General features: G+C 37.7%; 1 protein-coding gene across 10 annotated transcripts in view; it reads left to right on the top strand.

Moving 5' to 3' along the window:
- The window catches only part of NCOA2 (nuclear receptor coactivator 2), a 198085-nt gene that overhangs the window by 84548 nt on the left and 92642 nt on the right, over positions 1–20895 (top strand). For 3 of the 10 annotated variants that reach the window (XM_061342860.1, XM_061342856.1, XM_061342853.1), the window contains one exon: positions 16389–16486. The exons of 6 other annotated variants lie outside the window; for them this stretch is intronic. The gene's annotated coding sequence lies outside the window, so the exon portion shown is untranslated. The remainder of the gene's footprint in view (positions 1–16388; positions 16487–20895) is intronic. One more of the 10 variants, XM_061342854.1, reaches the window with a different exon arrangement.

The raw sequence follows: 20895 nt of genomic DNA, 5'->3' as shown, positions 1-20895 counted from the left end.
AGTTCTGAGTTTGCAAAACTTAGTTTGCAAAATTTAATAGCAAAAATACCAATCAATAAACTATTTATTTGATAATACTGTGGCATTTAGACAATATCAGTTTTGTTTGTACCTGTGAAATACTTGACAAATTAGAAAAAGTGAAAGAGCCTTGTGAATAAAAGATGAATTATTGCTGTTTTCCCGTGAGCTTTGTCAGTTAACAAAATCAGAAGCCCAGTTGCAGTTTTGGCACAGAGTGATAGTTTCAAAGTCATTCAAGCACATTTCATGTAATTCACTGCCTTTTGGGTGTTTGTGTGGCTGTGCATGCATGTGAACTTCTCCCATGTTGAGTTTTATTTATCACACTTTGACATATTGGCATTTGGAGAAAAAAGCCTGAATTATAGAAGGCATGCTTCCTTCTAGTTGTGATCCAGCCACTATCTCCCTTTCCGTCTCTTCGCTTTGCCTTCTGGCCTGTAATCTGATGCGTGGGCCAGATGTGGGGAGGTGGAGCAGAAGCAATCCAAGCTTTTAGACCATTTCATGGAGGAGGTTATTTTATTATATCTGTGGTTCACAAAAATTTTCCTTTGGTTTTCCAGAATGGCTTCTATGGAGAGTAGAAATTGCAAGCATATGGTAATAAGCTAAATAAGATACTGAAAAATGCTTTCTGGAGGCAGAGAGCATTTTCAAATACTGATAAAATAAAGTGTGGTTGGTTGTTTTTTTTTTTTCTCTAAATCATGCTGAAGCTTGCACTGTACATAGTCTGCTGGGTTTAATTCCATTTCTTTTTGGAGACAAATTGTATTCATTTTAGCCATGCCCATACCTGCAGCAAAGAGCTGCTGATGAAAGCTTAAAGGCACTTAAACAGCTCAGTGACTGCTTCCACAGGAGTTTAATCCAGTCACACAAGATTTTGAAACCTTCCTGGATGTTAAAATACAGTGAAATGAAAACTACTCTTCTCAGATGCCAAACAGCACACCCTGTCCTAGAGTAATTTCTTCTACAGTTTTCCAGTCCCCCTCACACAAAATAAGAAAACCTACCAAAAACCCAAACTTCAAGTAATTTTAAAATACAACCCGTGCAGCCCCCTCTTTTTGCTGGTGATCAGCCTGCAGATATCCACGTTTGAGCCACAGTCAAAATTTGCCTGGAACTGTTGAAGCCCCAGCTCTTCAGAGGAGGCTCATGAGTGCTGGTGCTGCTCTGTGCTCCCTGCTGAGGCCGGGCTGCAGGCATTACAGCCAGCTTCTTCCAGAGAGAGTGGGTTGGCAGTTACCTGGCAGATCTTGATAAAACGTAATTGAGTAATCTTAATCTAAAGGTAATAGTGTAGTTCTTTAATGTGAGGTGGTTGTCTGTTGTGTTTATGATTTGTATTGAATTAGGGCTGTTTGCATGACAACTGTTCCACCTGGAAATAGGGGCAGTTATTGCCAGCTTTCTGCTTGATTGTAATCAACTCCATAGAGGTATTCTGGATTTGTTGTAGTTGAGAGATGCAAAAGCAAAAATAACTCTGTAGAGAAAAAATAAAGTTCTTAATAGATGGAGTAGAAAGGAAAAGGAATTAAAGAGATTGGTTTCATACTTTAGAAAGATAGCAGTTTTATCCAGTTATGTTCTTCCAAATTCTTATTGAAGTACAAAAGATATTGAAATGTTATTACTCAAATATTAGTGAAACGTTATTGAAATATTATGGGATTATTCTCATAGTTTCACTGATTAAAATGGAAATCTATTTGTGGGACAAGTACTTTTCACAGCTCTTTTGTAAATAATATACTAACTAGTTTTGTATGCCAGTAACTGAAATGCCTCCAACAATTATAGCTACTCAGTAAATATCCTGTATGCTTCTTTAAAACATAAAGCATTTTAACACATCAACCAAACTGAGAGATATATTAAGACTTTAACCAGTGACACATGCTTTATAGTCCCTGCATATTCTTTTAATTATAATCATTATTTCTTTTCACAGTATAGCAGAGACTGTCATGTTTCCTAATCATTGCTGGAAATAAAATAGTTAAAATGACTGTTCTAGTATCACTCAAAGCTAAGTACGAAGGTTTCCATTATAAGTTGCACAAAAAGTTCTTATCTACCCTCTGGTAAGTAGGTGAAACGCCTGTGTGCAATACGTGTAAGCTTAGTTTCCTTTCAGTGTTATCTAAATACCTAATTAGTTTTCCTATGTATGTGCCCTGAAAGAGTAACTGACAGAAGGTATCATTTCTTAGACTGCATTTCACGTACAGATGTAGGTAAAGCATTGTGTGCTTTTTCTGCTCCCAGAAGACAATTTTCAATGCCTGCTGAAATCTTTCCTTTTTCTATATCAAATCACTGCTCACCTGCGGCAGTACTTATCTGGTCTAATTTGAGTTTGAAATTAGTGTGGCAAGAGTGAACCATCACCTATATACCAGTAATATTCAGCTTGCTACAAGTCAATTATTGTCACAGGAATGTTCTGGATGTTGAGAAGTTCTTCACTTGTCATTAAACCATTGCATAATCATTACAAATAAATTAATACATAGATAAGAGTCACAGTATAACACAGTTATTTGCATGCTGCTCAGCAGGCTGAGTGCTGGCTGTGTAACTGGACAGTAAAGGTAATATTTTTTTCATGCAGATCTAGCTGAAATAATGGTTTTTCCTGATATTTAGGTTGCTACTGGAAGAATAGACAAGGTGCAGATTTACACCACAGAGTACCAAAATTAAGGTTAAATATTTATTACAAGAAAGTGTTGAATCTGGCTTGCTTCATTTGCAAAGGAGTTGGGAACTCTGCGGGAGTTAGGATCTTATGAAGATCACTGTTCCCGAGGTGTGTGATCTTCTGAGAGAGATTTTCTCTTCAAACGTGTACCCAGCTAAGCCATGGAGATCACTGGCTTTGCACAATGTACATGACGTAACAGATACCTTGGGGCAGGTGGGGAGAGGACAGCAACCAGGCACATTCATTTTCTGTAGACACAGGAATTGGATTGATATCTACTTTTAGCTGAAGAGAGGGAGGCAGGAACATGATTTTTGTGCCCCCCGTTGACGCAGGGGAGGTTTTGACCTCCTGACAGTCAATCCCAAAGAGCAGCGGGAGCACTGGTAGGGTGCAGATTAGTGAAAGCTGATTGGCACCAAGCACCAAGCCCTTCCCGTGTTTGTAGACGTGACCACTTACAGCTAATAAGCTTATAATAATTTCTGATTAAGCACAGGTGGTGAAAGTAATAGTAGCAAAAAAACCCAAATAAATAGGTAAGGAGCTTAAATACAGGGAAGGTATGGGGCAAATGGTAGTGAAACATGTGCTGTGTGTTGTAATTTTGATTGTCCAGCTCCTTCTGCAAGGGGGGTTGTGTTCATCCCAGCCCTTGCTGCTGATATTCCTGCTTACACATCAGCTGTAGGGGAATCAGAGACTGAACTCCACCAAGAACCATTACTTATCTCTCCATTACATTAAAATATTTTTGCAGTATGGCATAAAAATCAAGACTTTCGACAGCTTCTTGTAAATCCTGCATGGAATTTTTTGATGACATATGCACATTTCATTTTACTGGCTGAAGGACACCATTTGTGCAGAGGAATAGATTCAATTTGGTCTTCCAAGTGAGTTTTTTATTTTTGAAATCTTAAAAAATTCTCTAAACTAGACTGCTTTACTGTGGTTGACTTGATTGGAAAATAGAACATGCCTCCCTGCCTGCTTTGCGTTTGTTACCTAAATAGTGTAAATTCAGCTTGGAGAGGCTTGGAAGAAGAAAAGGATTTAAAATTATTCCCTTCTAATTAATCCCAGGAAAATTCTGACAAATCTGTCTTCTCAGTGCATTGCTGTTATGTCTTTTAATTCCATTTCCTTCCGATAGCAGAGACAAAAAACTTGTTGTTTGGTGTTGGGTCTTTTGTCCACGGTGATACTTTGGTTTGTCAGTAGCCAGGTTTTGGGTTTATCTCATTTTAGTACATGCACAATAAGGAGTGTGTGTGGTTTCTGAATTTTTTTTTTTTTTTCAACTAAAAGCTTGGCTTTTGTAAAGGAAACATTCCAATGGTGGTGTTAGTTAAATCTAGCTTTGAAGTGCTGACCTTTTATGAACTAGTGTTTTACTACCAATTGTTATAAACCAGTGGTGATAACAGTCGTGATAATTTTTTTCCCTTTTAAAATATAAATCTTTGGTTTGTTCAAGCATCATGTTATTTGAACAGAGTAAGCTCCCTCTGTGGCAGATTATAGTATGCTCTTTCTTTGGAGAAAAGGAAAAAGAAACAAATACGAGCAAAGCAAAGAAGCAACCCAAGGCTTATTCTTTGTTATCTTTCTTGGCTAACACAGAAGGACCTTGGTTCCTACTACTGCTACACTTCACAGGGCAGTTGAACAGATTATTTTATGTGCTGTATGTTTCTAAATTCTCAGCAGTCTGAGACAACATAAAGACTCCATCTGAGAAGTAAAGAACATTCTGATCTTATTCCAAGAAAGCTTTTACATATAATCTTTATAGTTAAGGACATGAATGGAGCCTTGGATTTAACATTAGGTAAGACGGTTCAGAGAACTGCAAGATTAACTCTTTAATCCGAAGCATTATTACTGTGGTGTTGACTAGCAAACTGTCTTCCCACTGTGGTGCATTCTCATAAATACTTTTGCATTTATGTCAGTTTCGGGTTGCAATTAAACAGTTTTCCATACAAAACGTTTTGCACATTTGTGTTTTATTAAAGTATTTTTCAGCCACTTCTTAGCTTGTGGAATTATGAAAGAGTATCTGAGATTGCCTCGAATTTTGATGTGGCTCAGTTCTGGTTCATACTGATTTAGTCTATCTTCTTCTGGTAAAGTTGCTGTAAGTAGAATCACTCTTTCTAAAATAAATAATTTTCTGGTTGAAGTGTCTACAAGGTGCCATAAAATCAATATCAGAAAATAATCTGCTGAAGTACCTCTCTGTGCAATTCATGTAGTAGTATACTACAACTGCTACTACTTTCTTCAGGCTCAGTCTGGTATCTGATATGGTCTCCAGGAAATTCTCAAAGAGGACAGATTTGATCACTGTTTAGCAGATCCTGACAGCTCTGCCCATGGAGCCAGTACCCTTTCCAGGATGTTTGCACAAGTTGATTATGGAGTATTTCTGTACTGTCCTGGTACCACATTCCTAGAGTTAGTGATATTTTTTTTTCTCTTCATGAATATGTTTAGACTTTCTATTTGAAAAAGAGCTAACATCCATTGTGCTTTCTCATATGTCTTGTTGAAGTTCAAGGCAGTATCTGACTGTAAATTGCAACCTGAGTTAAAAAGGTAACATGCCTGGTATTACCCACTTACATACACCTGGCTTACTGAATGACCTTGAATAGGTCATTTTATGTCTCTGTTCATCCTGAGATCTATAAACTGCTGATAATAAAACATATATCCACCTTTGCAAAAGCTCTTTGAAATCCATGAGTAAAAGGTGTCCCATAAGGTCAAAATATGAATTATTTATTGCTACATGACATGCACAGCATGCAGACCGTAGGGTTATAGAAATTCTGTCTGTTCCTTTTCCCCCTGAGAATAGAAGTCATACCTTCAGAGCTCTCCTTAGAGAAGAAGTATTTGTCGTATGAAATCTGATATAACCTTTATGTGTATGAGTGTGTGATAGTATTGAAACTTTGGTATCTCCAAGGAGCTGGTTTCAAGTGTTAATACCTGGCTTCCTCTGACAAGTGCAAATGCAGTTTTCAAAGTAATAAACATTTTTAAAATAAAGAATGAATATGAGAAGGTTAGAAAGAATAATCAGAGGTGGGGGGAATACTGGCTTTTGAATCAGGGAATTAGAATTTCGTAGAATCAAAATTGTTGCAGGGTTACTACAGAGTAACAGATCACTTGACTTCCAGATAATTACTAATGCTCACTATTATCCATTTACTGTTAATTGAAATGCCAGCCATATGCTTTGAAAGAAACTGATTTTTCTTTTACTGTGTTTCCTAGGGTTCATTGTAGGCCCTATTTGTCATCCAAGTATGTAAAGCAAAAAACCCCTATTCTCTGCTTACTATTTCTAGTATTTATTTTACTAATTTAGGTGTGTACCTGCGCATACATATATATATAAACATACATATATGTAGAAACAAAATTATGGAAAACAAGAATAGCCATGATGCAAGACAGTTAGGACTTTATACTTCATTGTGAACATCTTCAACTGTACTTTGAAATCAGTATGCAACCATCACAGATTTTGGAGAGCTGGTATACAAGCTGAGATATGCTACTTCAGTAATTGGGTTTCTCAGTATCAGTTTTGGCCTCTGAAAGAGTTTAAGGGATAGTCTTCAGCAGAGGCATTGAAATCCAAAATCCATGACATTAGCATAAAATTGAAGTGCTTGGCTTTTAATCAAAGCCCAAATATTAGGTTAGAATTATATTCAGCTGAATCAAAAAAGCCTTTAACTATTTGGGATGGGCCCAAACTTTCTAGTACTGACAGTAGAGGCAAGAGGGTTCTTGCACAGATTTTAAAACTCCCTTGGGGGGGTAACAGACTCCTGCATAACTTTGGTTTTCTACTGTACTACTGGATGAAGTGCAGTTTTACAGCTGGTCACGTCTGGTTGGAAAGACTGGGGAGATGTTACTGGAAGGGAAATTGCGGTGGAAAACGGAAGCGGTGCTATGCCCAAGTAAGAGATTTTTGAGAAAATTGATCGAAGAAAAATTACTTCTACATGTCTTAATACAGTTGGAGGATTGTACTTTAAGGTCCTAGTAAATTAGCTGGTTAAAAGGAGCCATCTGCTTGGAAATATTTCCCTTCATGTTGCCTTCCATCTTGGTTCTCTTCCATTATTCTTTAGGCATCATTTTGCTTGTTCTATGTATTTATTTATACTTTCATCTAGCACTTTTCACATCTGTGAAGTCTCAGGACCTTGCTGCTCTGATTTTTCTCATCTGCCCAATGCTCCAATTCTGACAGTGGCTGAGGTACTGCAGACTAAATATTAATAAAGGTAATTCTTCTATATGAATTTATATTATAGCATAGATATTAAGTGAGTGAGACGTATTAAAGACCCTATGTCTTGGAGGGACCCTATGTCATGGAGGCTTCCCAAGTACTTAAAACCGAAATAGGTACTTTATCACTTCCTCTTCTTTCTCCTTATCCTTCTCAGTAATCTCCATTGTAAATACATATATTAGTGTCAGTGTTATGTAGGGGTATAACTGTTTCAGTATTCCCTTTGCTGTTTTTCCCTCTTGTATTATGAAATATTTGAACTCATAAAATAATATTGCCATCACAGAAGTGTTTTTTTTTAAACCCTGGTTTAATAGAGAAGAGCAACACTGCAGCCAGGAGTTGTAATCTCTCTTGTATGGCCTGGTTTTCTAAAGTTGAGGCATTTTAAGTGATCCTGTTACTTAGTCCCCAATGTATCAGTCATTATTTCCACTGGTGGCTCTCCCTTGTTGCTTCTCTCAAAAGGCGTTCTCCCGTATACCCCTTCTCAGTGCCAATTAGTATATGCCTATACATAGTATGGACAGCTAGCATATTCAGAATAGTGTTAAATCCAGAGTCTCCAGGCAGCAGGTAATTTAAGAAATTGCATCTCTCTTTGCTAATAGGGACATAGGTTTGCCATCTTTTATTGGCTTCTTTCCATGCTTTTTTAAATTTCTTTTACTTTAGGTATATCTGCCTACTGATCTGGAAGGGCTTACATTTCTGGATGGTCATCACTGTATGTTGCACCCACTCCCATGTAAGACTAAAGGAATGAAAAACATGGGTTTTTTTTTTTCAAAGGCCTTTCAAGAAAAAAAGCATCCTTCAGCTGCCCCCTAATACCTTAATTTTATTTGAACTAACATCAACAAACACTTGCAGTGGCAAACATGCTTGTAAACTCCAGTTTGAGAACAAAACTCCTTTTAATATTAATGGCTTTTGTTCACTTAAATTTTATTGTATCCTCCCCTGGTAAGATGTTGTCTGGGAAAATAAGTGACTGTCCCTGAACCTTGTCTCTGCTGAGCTAAGTTAAAGGAATTTCCAAAATCTGAGTAGCTATCAGAACGTCTGGGTAGATATTCCAAAACAACAGCATTCCAAACCCACAACTCCCAGCACATGCATTAAAGAGAACATCAGCCTTCAATGTTCAGGGCCATAGACAGCCTTAGCAGTCAGAGTTAACACTGCAGTGTCATATCTAAATCAGCTGATAAAAATGAATATCCTAGAACAAAACCGCAAGATGGTCTTGAAATGTTGCTCAGCAATAAAGGCTGGCTGGATTCCACTTGGACAATGATATTGGCCGTGCACTTGGTCCTGAAGGTGGCCCTGTGGGGCGTCCTGCTTCTCAGAGGGAGGTGCAGTTTGGAGGTACAGAGCCTCCAAACATCAGTTCTCTCCCCGTTGCTTTGGGTGTCTGTTAGCTTGTGGTTGGCTTTCTGATTTTGAAAGCCATGTAAGACTTTATGACCAGATTATTTTACAGATCATCTCTCTCTTCTTTTGCTATACTGCTGTTGAATATTCTCTATGAGGCCTTTTTGTCTTGATGTGTTGCGTGCCCTGCTTATTTTCTCTGTAGTTTTGGGAAAGTAATTGCACAGCAGAAAGGCCAGTTAATTCCAGGACTTGGCTGATCTCTTCTCAGAAGGATACCCTCTTCACTCAAGGTAAATGGCTTATACAATGTTAGTATTATTACGCTATTAACTTGCAGCTTAGAACATGTGGGCTCTTAAGAACCTAGGACAGGCAATTTGCAAAAATCTAAATAACTCATAATTTGCATATTAAGGATGATTTGCTAAGGGTTTTAAGAAATAGTCCTGTGAACTGCAAAGTACTGCAGATCAAGATGAGAGAGTCATGACAACCATGTGTTTGAAAGACGAAGATGGGAGTCTCCTTGCCAAAAGCAAAGCATAGGAATGTGTTCTTCTAAACTTGACTTTTCTCCCCCCATTTAAGTGACCTTGTATTATCTTGTGCTTCAGTACAACACCCTGAAGTCCATATTGTTGATATTTTTGTTAGATTGAGTTAATGTTTTTGAGATTGCTTTTGTGGAAAATTCAAAATGTTTAAATATGGTACAGGCCACTAATTTTATGCTGCGGGAAGATCTTTCAGTTGGTAGCAATTGTAAAGTGTCTGCCATCTATTTACAAAGACTGAGTTGGACTTTAACTTTTCATATTGATGTACAATATAACGTCAATATGTGTGTGTGTAGGAGTTCTCGGGATGGGAGAGGATTTGCTATATGTGCTAAAAATATGGTTTACTGTGAGGTGTCCCTGCCCATGGCAGGGGGGTTGGAACTTGATGATCTTAAGGTCTTTTCCAACCCTAACTATTCTATGAGCTGTATGCTCTTTCTGAGCCTTTCCCTTCAGTTGTACATGTGCACCTACTTTGCAGTTCATTTTAGGGAAAACCTGTAACAAGGAGAAGTTGAAACATAGGTTTCTTTTTTGGAATTTAGTGTGTTGAACTTTTAAGAGTTAGCAGTAGACCCAAGTCCTGATATGTTTCCTCTTTTATCACAGAGTTTAATATTCAGTGCTAACCACGTTGGGGGTTGAGATAGTATAGCATTTCTGCTCAGAATTAGGTTTCTGTTAGAATATTACATATTGTTTCTGCTGCAAATTACCTGTATACCTAAATTTTGCTTTTTCTCTATTTAGATTGAGTATTCATTCTCTTCCATGTTTTAGAACTGTCATTTGTTGGCCCTAGTAGCAAACCTGCACTTCAGTTGGATGAGAACTGGTCAGGTTTATGTTGAGCAAATAACTGTCATTGGTTTAAATATTCCTTAATACCCTATATTTAGTGATTACCATTGTATTAGTACAAGGGTGTTTTTTTTATCTTTTACCCTCACCAAGTGAAATTTTAAGTTCTTTGATTTTCACAGTGCTTCAGTTAAATCTCAGTTTTGTTGCATCAACCTCATTATAAAAAGGAGCACACATCAATTGTCCTGAAGTTGGTTTTTATTTCATATCAGTGTATTTAATTATTTTATTGTAAATCAAATCAATTCCTGCAGTTGCTGCTTCTTCTTTCACTTTTGTTTTACTTGTTCGGCTGCAGTCTCTGCCTCCTCAAATAGTGTTATCTCTTGACAGCTCTTATAGTTTTACGGGAATATTTGTGCTCTGGCTCAGTTAAACAGGGATTTTTTCATGGTTCTGCCTGATACTGACAAAAATTATCACTAGAACACTTTAAAACTCTTAGTAGAAAAACAACTTTCTTTAGTTTCTCTTCTGTACCTCATATTACCCACTGATATTATAGATGTTTAATAATACTAAAATCTGGAGCATGACCCTGCTTTACTGTGTACTAAATTCTGAATGGTTAAAGCAAGAGGTCAGTCCTCTATGTTTACTGTTTATCAGTGTTTACCTTTATCACTGTTTACTGTTCAGAATTTCCACTGACTTACTGCTGTTTGACATGTTAGTGAGATTTGGCTAGAGTGGATGATGCAGCATTAAATTAGCTTATTATTTATTCTCAAATTTGTAAAGAGCAACTGTCCCTGTTTCAGTTTTCACATGTGAAGCTAGTTGCAATGGGTAGCATCTTCCTTCTTCAGTGAGGTCTCTTGGAGGCATGTGAAACCCCAGAATTTCAGGGTCTGCAAGATACAGTCTCTCTTTCCCCATGCGATCTGACTTTCCAAATGCACAGCAATGTCTGCAATCCACAGGCAGTTAAAAGACAGCTACTGAACATAAACGAGACATGAGATTTTTCTGACTTACTGGAAATGTTAACTTTCTCTTCAGAGAGGTCTAGGAGAAGAGACCACATATTTGTCATCGGGTATGGTAATTTGCTGTATCCTAAACTAAAGGTAGAGGTCCTATTTGCATTAAACACAACAGCAACTTTCTGTTTCAAGGAAAACCACAGGCAACTTATCAAATCTTGCTGAGTTCACACAGCATTGCTGTTATGTCTAGATGGAGCGTTACACTGTGCTGCCCTCCCTGGTTACCAGAGACCATGAAATTTCACTAAATGATTTCTTCCTTAGTCCTCTACCTTGATTGAGTCATACGCTGTCATTTAGAAATATATTTGTTTCTAGCTGAGACTACATGAGAGAAAACCTTCCTTATCCTTGAATGAATTAGTATGATTTGGTTTTGCTGTTAATAAACATTTTCTAGTCTGAACTCCTAATTTATATCTCAGCCTTTGAATCTTGCCAGCTGTTGGTCTGCAGATTTTAGGAACCTTTTATTGTCAGAAGCCTTTTCCCATGTAAGTTTTTCTGTGCTGGAATGAGGTGAAATAATGAGTTTGAGCTGATTTAAAAAATATATTCACTGAAAGGCACATTCTGTAGAGCTGAAAGCAATTTCTTATAAAAAAAAAAAACCAAACAAACAAACAAAAAAAACCCCAACAAAACAAAAAGACCAAAACCAAACCAAAACACCAAAACTTGCACTTTTCATAATTTAGCTACATTCTGTTAAAAATGGATGGTAGCACTAGATGTTACTACGTTTATGTATTGTGTTTTGTTAATACAGTGTTTATTTCTATGCTTTAGTATTTCCATTCTGGTTTTCTCTGGTTGCTCAACTTCCTGTGCTGGGTTCCTCTCATGTGCTGTCAGTGCAGATGGAAGCAATGCACTCTCTTGAAGTTATCTTTCTGTGGGCTGAGGCCCATCTCCACCAGAAAGCACCTTTCTGCATATAACCTATAGAGAGCACTACCAAGCACCCCAAGGCAGAGAACTCTGAGCAGCGGATCTGACACTTTTAGTTTGCAAGAGGAAAAATAGTTGAGCTATTTCAATTGAGCTAATGGAGCTGACCGTTTCCAAATTGCACTTTTCTCATATGCCTTTTTCGTTGAAGGTAAGGGAGTGAAGCAGTAGATACTTGAAAAAGAAAGAAAAGAAAGGAATCACAACCAACCATTACTCAAAAATCTCAGTTAACCATAGTCATCAAACCTGTATTAAAAAAAAAAGAAAGAAAAGAGCTCAATTGTCAATGGACATGCCCACACAGAACTTAATTGCTATATATAGCGCAAACCGCAGTATTGAATTCTCCAGTCAGATATTGCAGAAACTTGCACACAGAATACTTCAAGTGGGTGGCTGGGTGCATGCTTATGAAGTTATGAGAGCCTTTTTAAACTGTATTTAAGAAGCGTGGACATTTTCATACTACAAGGAGAAGTCAGCTGTAAAATCTTGAGAGATTGGGAAAGGAGGGGGAACGTTTTCATTGCCCTCAATGGACAGAAATCACAAGGTACTTAGCACTGTAGGTATATGTATTGTTAAGACAGAGACTGATTGTGAGAAATGCCCAGTCCTCCAGATCCCAGTGAAAGTATATTTGATACCGTTCATGTGTCCTTCAAGAGAAGATGCAAAGATCAGAAAACCGAGACTTAACTACTTCTATATACTTACCTATCTATTGTATTTGTTTTTCCTCAGCTGGCGACAGAAAAAGAATAATCTGCTTGGTTTTCAAGTAATGGTCAATTAGGAGTTCCTGAACTGGTGAAAAGTCAACAGGTTTCCAGTTTTGATGTGAAAACCCAAACAGTTTTGTTAGTGTTCAGAGAGAGGAATTTTTTTAAATTGATGTAATATTTGAAAATTGTATGCTTGCTTCTACATTACTGAAATGCAACACATGAAAAATAATTGTGCTGTCTGAGTATTGTCTCAGTGGCAATATCCTTATTGTGCTTCTTGATAGTCAGTACTAGTAGTTTCTGCTTGTTGTTCTCTGTGCCAGTGTGGGGCTTTGCCTTTCCAGTCTTTCTCACAAGCAGTATTTAAGGCTGCCTAGTCAGCTTTCCTAAAAGTCAGTGGCCTCTTGACTTGAATAAAGCCTAGTGAGTCAGCTTTGTAATCTTTCAAATACGTCTTGACGTGTCTTACTTTTCTGCAGTGTAAACAAGGGCCAGCACTATAGCTGGCAATTATGGTACCCCTTTGAATACTCCAAACTGAGAGGACTGAAGGATTATGAAGGTAGAATTTGATCATCATGGATAGGGTATAAAGGGTGAGGGAAGGGGCTAAAAAATCATGCTTTGGTATTAAAATGACTGAAAAGATATGTTGGGATTCCTTTACCAATCCTTGCCACAGGTGCAGGTATGTTAGAAGAGAAATCAACACGATAGAGTGTGTGGTATGTCCTCGCCTCTGCCCAATTCACTCTTTCCTAAGAAAAAATAAAGAAGAATAAAATCCAGGCTCCAGAGAACTGTGAAATGCATGCAGTGAAAGCAGTTTTCTGCTTTATCAATTTCAGTTATTTGATAATGTTAAAATACAGATTGTGAATGTTGTAGTGAAGGTACAGCTTCCCTCTTGCCTACTGCAAAGCCACCTGTGGCTGGGTAAACAATAGGAAGCATCAATAAAATATATTTCTGAGAGAAAACTTGGATGAACCTCTTCTGTTGTGCAAGATGTTTGTAATAGGAAAATATTTGTATTGTCAGATTTAGTTTTAAAGGTCACTTGCTCATCCCCAAATTCTGTGTATAATTCCCATGAAACTCTATTTAGAAGAAAACAACAATTCTGTCATTACCATCGGAAGCCTGTATCCTCTCCCTGGTAAAAGCAAACAGCCTTTCCTCCTTTGCAGTTGCAGATTCCCTTATTCATATTCAGACTAGTGATTTCTACCCGGAATATTTTTTCCACTCATTTCTTCTTTCCATTTTTTTTTTGTGTAGGATCAGTCTGTGCACTGCAGTAGTGTGTTCCCTCTTCTCCATTTGCTTTATCTGTACTCTGTTCTTCACTAAGCAATCAACTTAGCAACATCTGTATACTTTCATTGCTTTCAGTCTTCAGTTCATATTTCAGTTCACATGCAAGGACCCTTTTCTGTTACCTCCTTTTTACTAACACGTAATTCCTTTCTAACACTGTAGTTACTGTATTTGTGCTCACCATACTGTGTTGTCTTTGCATTTCTCATGATTCCTGTAAATATCAGCAGTACAGTTCTAGCTATGGTATCTGACTTGTATGTTCCCATTTTTTATGTTTTCCTTAGATTTGTGCTTCACAAGTGATGTAATTTGTGTGTGTGCGCATGTTCTTGTAAAAGCTCATTTTCCTTCTGGTGTTTGTCTATTAATATATTTTTTGAATATCAAAAATGCTCTCTGTAATCTTCACAGGTTTTCCCACATTTATGTAATTTTCCGATTTAAATACACTTGATGTACCTTCCTTCACCTAAGGAATTAATATGGAAAATGGAATTGACAATGTGTTGTAATAAAAAGATAACAAAGCAGTTCATGTGCTACTGGGCTTAAAGTTATGTGTAGCTCTGAATAACGTTCATTTTGCTCTGTAGCTTTGAAATGGAAGGACATACTCGGGACTGGCAAAAAAAAAGAGTAGTGTTTATGTTTGCATGTTTTATTACTGAATATAGTGTATTACAATGGTGTCTTTATGGAACCATATTACTTCCTCCTGGACTGAGGATCTTTCTCACAGATTCTCTCTAAAGCATGGAAAAGGGAGAAGTGGAAAAGAGGATTCATGATGCTGCAGAAGGAGCCACATTCCTAATCCATTCCAGCTTCCCTGCAGCAGAAAGATTGTGCCTCAGCTTTGACTGTAGCCTTGGAGCAGTGGATCCCCCAAAGCCTTGGACAGGGCCATTTTCCAGAGTAAAGCTGTCCCTAGGGAGAGGAGTAAACAGAGATGGTGATGGGGCAACATTGGCAAAGATGGTGTGTACAGGACAGCCAGTTTCCTCATAATTTCCACTTTATCTTCCTGTAAGTAAATCCACAGTCTCTAACACTAACTTTTTCAGTGTCTGGATAAACTGTGAGTTTATAATCAACATTGTTTTTAAGGAGAATAGCCTGGTGTACTGGGAAAAGATGGAAGTAGAAGAAGAAAAGAAGACAATTATTTTTCTTTCTCAGATTGGAAAAGAGTAGATACAAAGTTGTTTTTGTGGGCTTGAAAATGACTTTAAAATACTTAGTCTGCAGCTTGCTTAAACAGTTTGCAAAGCCCAGGGCTGAAATGTCAGGTAGAAGGCTGCACTGTGTGCCAAGGTAACAGGGAAATGGTGTGCCAGCTCAGAAGGAGAAAGGTTTGTTCTGCTTTCAGTCTGTGGAATACTTCAGTGAAGGAAGGACAGAGCAGAATGTTTGTCTGTATACTTTGCCTTTTAGAAGCAGGGAACCTTCTGAACAGGGCTTGGCAGTCAGGAGGGATAGGAACTCTGAGGCTGAAGCTTAGGTAGGTTTCCCAACTAGGGAGTGTATTTAAAAAATGCTTGAGTTGTTTGTGAGGATACCGAGTTCAAGCAAGATAAATGATGTTATTTCAAAAAGGCAGTCTCACTGGAGGTTGTGGTGCAGGTAATTTGTTATTTGTGTTTTACTGTATTTGCAGGAGAGTTGGGTGCTGGGAGGGGTTGAACTGTAGGATGTTGCTGAGAGGAGTATCTATTGCAGCAGAACTAAAATTACAAGCAAAAATAAAAAAAGAAAGTACTATAGGAGAAAAAGTAATTCTAGCATGCCAGCTATTCTGTATTGAGCATGCTTAATATTCAGTTTAGTCTCATGACATGTTTATGATCAGTGTGTATGCCCAGTGAAGGCACTGCTTAAAAATGTATTCGTTAATTAGTTTTGGTGCAAGAAGTAGTGAGAGCATGTGTATTCCTCTTCTTCACTGGCGGCAGAGTTTGCTTCTCAGCAGAGGAACATACAAAATGATTTCAAGTGTGCCGGATTTGGGTTTCTCCTGGAGTCGTACCCTTAAAATCAGCAGAAGGGAGGGAGGGGAGGTCCTCTGTCTATTATCATCAAGCTCTGCTAATGTAGCCCGGGCACCACGTGACTGCAGAAAAGGCTATTATCTCAATGAAAAGGAAACTGCTTTTTAGAGCAGCAACAGAACAGAAGCAGGAGGAATTTTCGAGTACTCCACCATGCTGGATTGTCAAAGGGGGATCTCTCTGATCAGCAGTTAGGGAAGGATTAACGTGGCCAGTTTGTCAGCTGTCATTAGAAGCAGATGACAGAGATGATAAGCTGCTGGTGCGCACGTCCTCACTCAGCATGTGCTTTGGTTTACATCAAGACATAACACTGGTTTGGGATAATGGAGAGCTGATATTTTTAAGACTGTAAATTTACTGGTAATTATCTCTTTTTTATTTTTTCTTCCTTTTTTAATTTTTTTTTTTAATATTTCCTTCCTCCCCCCCAACACCCCCCCCTCCCTTTAATAAAAAGCCAGTGTGATGGATGGGGAATTTATCTACATCTTGATCTGAAGACACAGAAAAACTAGCGATATCTGCCTTCAACTGCAAAGGCTGGAAGATGACAAGGTGTGTTTCTGAAGTGCCGTGGCTTCATTGTTAGTGCTCTCTTTTTGCGTGTGCTCCTGTGTGTGCATCGTAGGTGTCTGGATGGGGGGGGGGGGGGGGCAGGGAGGGGATGGACAAGGAGGGATTGTTGGTTTGGAGGAGTGGGAGGAAGAGCTGATTTCTTTTGAGCAAGATAGTTTAAAGGTAATCTTTCTAAACAACAAAGAAATAATGTAAATTGAATTATCTGGTTTCTGTAGTTTCCCCCCTTTTTATGGCTACAGGTGTACTTGTGGTTGCCTGTGACAGTTTTATCGGTTTATGAGGCTAAATATATCTGAGCCAGTGCACAGGAAATATTTTTGTAAGCAAGTTTTCTGGCATCCAGAATAACACACAAGCCCATCTATATTTTCCCATTGTCAAGAAGGGGTGGAGCCTGAGAGTGTCTTTCTCGTTGCAGTAATTACTGTTAAATATTCAGTAATTTCTGTGCATACGAAAAAGTACAGAGTAAGTCAACCTGAGACATTTTTGCAATAAAGATTTCTCTTTCTGACCAAGAGTTTAAGTAGGCAAAACACACTGAAACATTTGTAGTCATTATATAACTTTCTCTATCCCCAGTCTTAACAGTTTCCTTTACAGGTATGTGATCCCATAAACAGAATGACATTCAGTTAATCTTCAGACCTTGCATTTATCTCATGGTTATGCATGCAGATGTCATTAAGTATCTTGGCATGTTTACCTTTCTTTTAACCTTGGGAGGGCAGCATTTAATATTGCAGATTAATTAAAAAATAATATCCCCTGGAAAAAGGGTATAGATAGTTACTTTTAGTCAGTGAAGATAGTGTGCTGTCTCCCCTGCTCGGGAAGTTACTGCAGCCTTGTTGGCTTTATTTTCCTGTTGTACACAGCATTAAGCCCAGCATTGCTCTTCACCTCACAGGAATAATTCTAATCCCAGGCCACCAAAATAAAAAGACAAAATGAAGTGTTTGGTTTTGCATAGGAGTGCTCATTGTCACTTTGTTAGAATTTTGCCTCCAAATTTAAGGGCAGGATTGAGAAATGCATAAACCGGATCGTTACTGCAGTGCATTGTCAGTTTGCTTAAAGTATGTTTTCCCGGATTCATATTGAAATAGCAGTGGTGACTATCATGCTTAGAATCCGTTTAATAATTAACTAAATACATACAGGAAATGCCATAGCTTGTTTTATTTAGGACTTTGAAAAACTTGTGCTACTTTGAGATAGGAGGGGGTAAGGAAAATATTATTGTTTTTCAAATTAATGTAGTATGTGTTTGAAGAGACTTTATTTCATACTGTGAGGGCAGAGCCAGAACCGTAAACAAGTTACTGCTATTTATTTGCTTGTTCTCTTTTGTCTAGGTTTGATTATTTTAATTGCAAAATACCTACATTTTGATACAGAGGCCTGGGGCAGGCGGTGCCATTGAGTAGAAGCTTGAGAGCCTGTCACGTTTGCGGCACCAAATGTCGAAGTCACAAGAACAATGAAACTTCCTCTCTGCTTCTTGTGTTTTCTTCCTTTATTTCATTACAGAAGATCTAACAAGATAGTGGAGGCGGAGTAGTGCGTGCTCCAATGCTGGCACCTATGTTTGTAAAAACAGATTTTTGCTGCTTGAAAAGTCATTATGATTTGCCTGATGCCTTTTAGGATGCATAAAGGGGGAAGATTTGAAGTAAATCCCATTTTGTGCAGCCTGTGTTCTTCAGGTGACTCTGTGCTCACAAAACGCAAATTGAGGTGTTTTCTTGCATAAATATTTTCTTACAAAAGTACAGTATATCACAAGTATGTAGTGCTTCAAGCACTATCTTTGACCAGAGTCATATTGTTTGCCCATCTTCAAAATCCTCTATGCTACTGTAGTCAACAGATGACACTGGTAACGTTCAAAAGTTGTGATTTTTTTTTCATATAAATTTTTTGTTATTACTTCAGTAAGGTGACTTTCTCGTGCAAGGAGGGAAGACATGACTGCATTGCAACATACACCATAGTGTAAGAAAAAAAACCCGTCTTGGAAAGTCTGAGCTAGAGAAGTACTTTGAAATATTTCATTTCACTCCAGAGTTCTTAGCATGATATTTAATAACAAATGTCATTAGGAAGTCAACTGGCTGGTTAGATTTTGCATTTCATTTAGTGCCATTTTATTTATTTACTTAGACTAGTAACAGGGAAAAAACTGAGAAAAGGTGTGGAAACAACCTTAATTCTCAGAATCTACTTCATTAATAAATGAAATAAATGCTATAGTATTGCCCCATAATTGTAATAAGAGGGGCTAAGGAGTCGGTGTACAAGCCAAGCTATTTGAGATGACTAAATGAAAAGACTGTAAGTTGATAATCACTGTACTTGAGAGGAAATCCTGGTGGAGCTGTTTTGCCTTCATTCCTCCTTAGCTTAACTTACTTCCTTACGTTCACCTATGGTAGGCCTAGAAGGATGCCTGAATTGGACTAAAAATTCTTTACTTATAATGAGCAGGTAAAACTTTAGTCTCTGAAGGTTTGATTTGAAAACCTGTGTCTTTCAGAAGTAGGCAACTCTCAGTATGCGGGAGTTTGTAGCTATGGGTAATTTCCCTGGTAGCTGGAGTTGAACAGTAATGGATTGGGAACAGCTGGTTGGGATATGAGGATACAGAATGTAAGGAAGATCACAGGAATTTGATGAAGATCCTAAATGAAGAATCAAACCAGAAGTTTATGATAAATGCACTTAATTTGCAGTGTGTGTTGTACCCGAGTCTCCTCTTTGCTTTTTCTTTGTTTCCATTTCCTTTTCTCCCATGCATTTTGTCCCCAAAGAAACTTCATCAGGATACTGTAACACTCTGGTTTTCCATTCCTAATAGCATAGACTGGTGTGATTGAGCAACCATCTAACACAAGATGCTTATGAAGACGCTTCTGTTAGAACTGCATGTTTTTCCAGGTCTTTAGTCCAACTAGTTTAAATGTGTGTTATTTTTTGCATTGGGCAGTGTATTGCAGGTTTCTGGTCAACTTCTATGAATGGAGTGGCTGTTTCATCCCCTCTTTAGCAATTATATTTCAAAATTAAAAATACTTCAAATTTATGCTAATTCCTTCTTAGCACTTTTGAGTCTTCTTTACCATAAATGTTTTTATCATTAACATATTATTTTCAGTTTATTTTTGCAAAGAAAATAAAATGGCTGATAAAGAATATTCAGCTTTAATAGTAGAGTAACTTTGTTTTCATTGGGCTGTAGGATACAAGCATAGGTGTGTCAGGCTCCTGGAATGATTTATGTCCTAGAAAAGAGAGAAGTAACACTTTGACATCTTGTAGTCTAGGAAGAAAAAAAATTGAAGCTTTGCTGAAGTCAGTGACAAAATTGTGATTTATTTCAGTTGAGTCCTGACTTCCCCTTAGAACTCCTCATTTTTTTCCAGAATGTCCTTTCTGCTGTTAAAGGAGCTCTGGTAAAGCTTGTAGTGTGTTGCCTGTAAGCATCGTGGAGGCCAAAGGTATATATGGATTTAAGAAGGAATTAGGCACAACTGAAGATAGGTTCATGGGAAGGAGGAGGGACAGCAACACCACAGCTAAGCTTGAACCACTTATTGTCAGAGATAGAGAAAGGAGATACCAGAGAGAAGGATCATTCTGCATCTGCCTTGTACTTTTTCCTGAGGCATCTGCTATGAGCTTTAATGATAGATTAGTCACTGCCTCTTTCATTTGACTCATATAGCCACTCCTATATATGTTTTATTTGGTAATAGTCTATATTTATATATGTATGTGTGTATATACACATACACTCGTGGATGCAAAGCTTGTGTCCACAAGGTTTTATTCCTTGGCAGTTGTTTTCCTTTAAGATGTGTTAAAAATACAGTTCAACTTCTTACTCCTGATTTCAGCAAATAGAATGAAGACTGACATGAAATCTGAAGTAATTAGTAATAGGTGTTTATGTACACAGATCAGTTTTTAATCTCGTGAATGTATTAAGAATGTATTTGATTAGAGTGTACAGGCTACTATGGACATTTAATATTTATCAAGCTAATGGTACGTCATGAGTGTTTGCAAGACACTTGTGTGGTCTCTGACATAATTTATTCTATTAGTTTTGATTTTTGTGCTTAGTAACAACGTACAGACTTAGTACTCTCAATGGCTTTGTCAAGAGTTTAACATACATCTAACATATACCTGTATTAAATACAAAACTGTAATTCTGCAGGCTGGGACATGATACAATACAGTAGTTTATGCATATAGCGGTGTTCCCTCAAAAAGCATGTTAGACTGATTGTTTTTCAAACTTTAATCAGAAAAAATATATAATTTTTTTTCACTTCCCAACTCTTATGCTGCTGCTCCAGCATAAATGGATGATACTG

The sequence above is a fragment of the Neopsephotus bourkii genome, unplaced genomic scaffold, assembly GCF_033783945.1.
Source record: "Neopsephotus bourkii isolate Nb327-2 ecotype Australia unplaced genomic scaffold, CSIRO-AGI_Nbou_v1 NB_1820, whole genome shotgun sequence".
Classification (NCBI taxonomy): Eukaryota; Metazoa; Chordata; class Aves; order Psittaciformes; family Psittacidae; genus Neopsephotus; species Neopsephotus bourkii.
The sequence above is the reverse complement of the archived record's forward strand: the minus strand, read 5'-3'. Positions and strand labels throughout refer to the sequence as shown.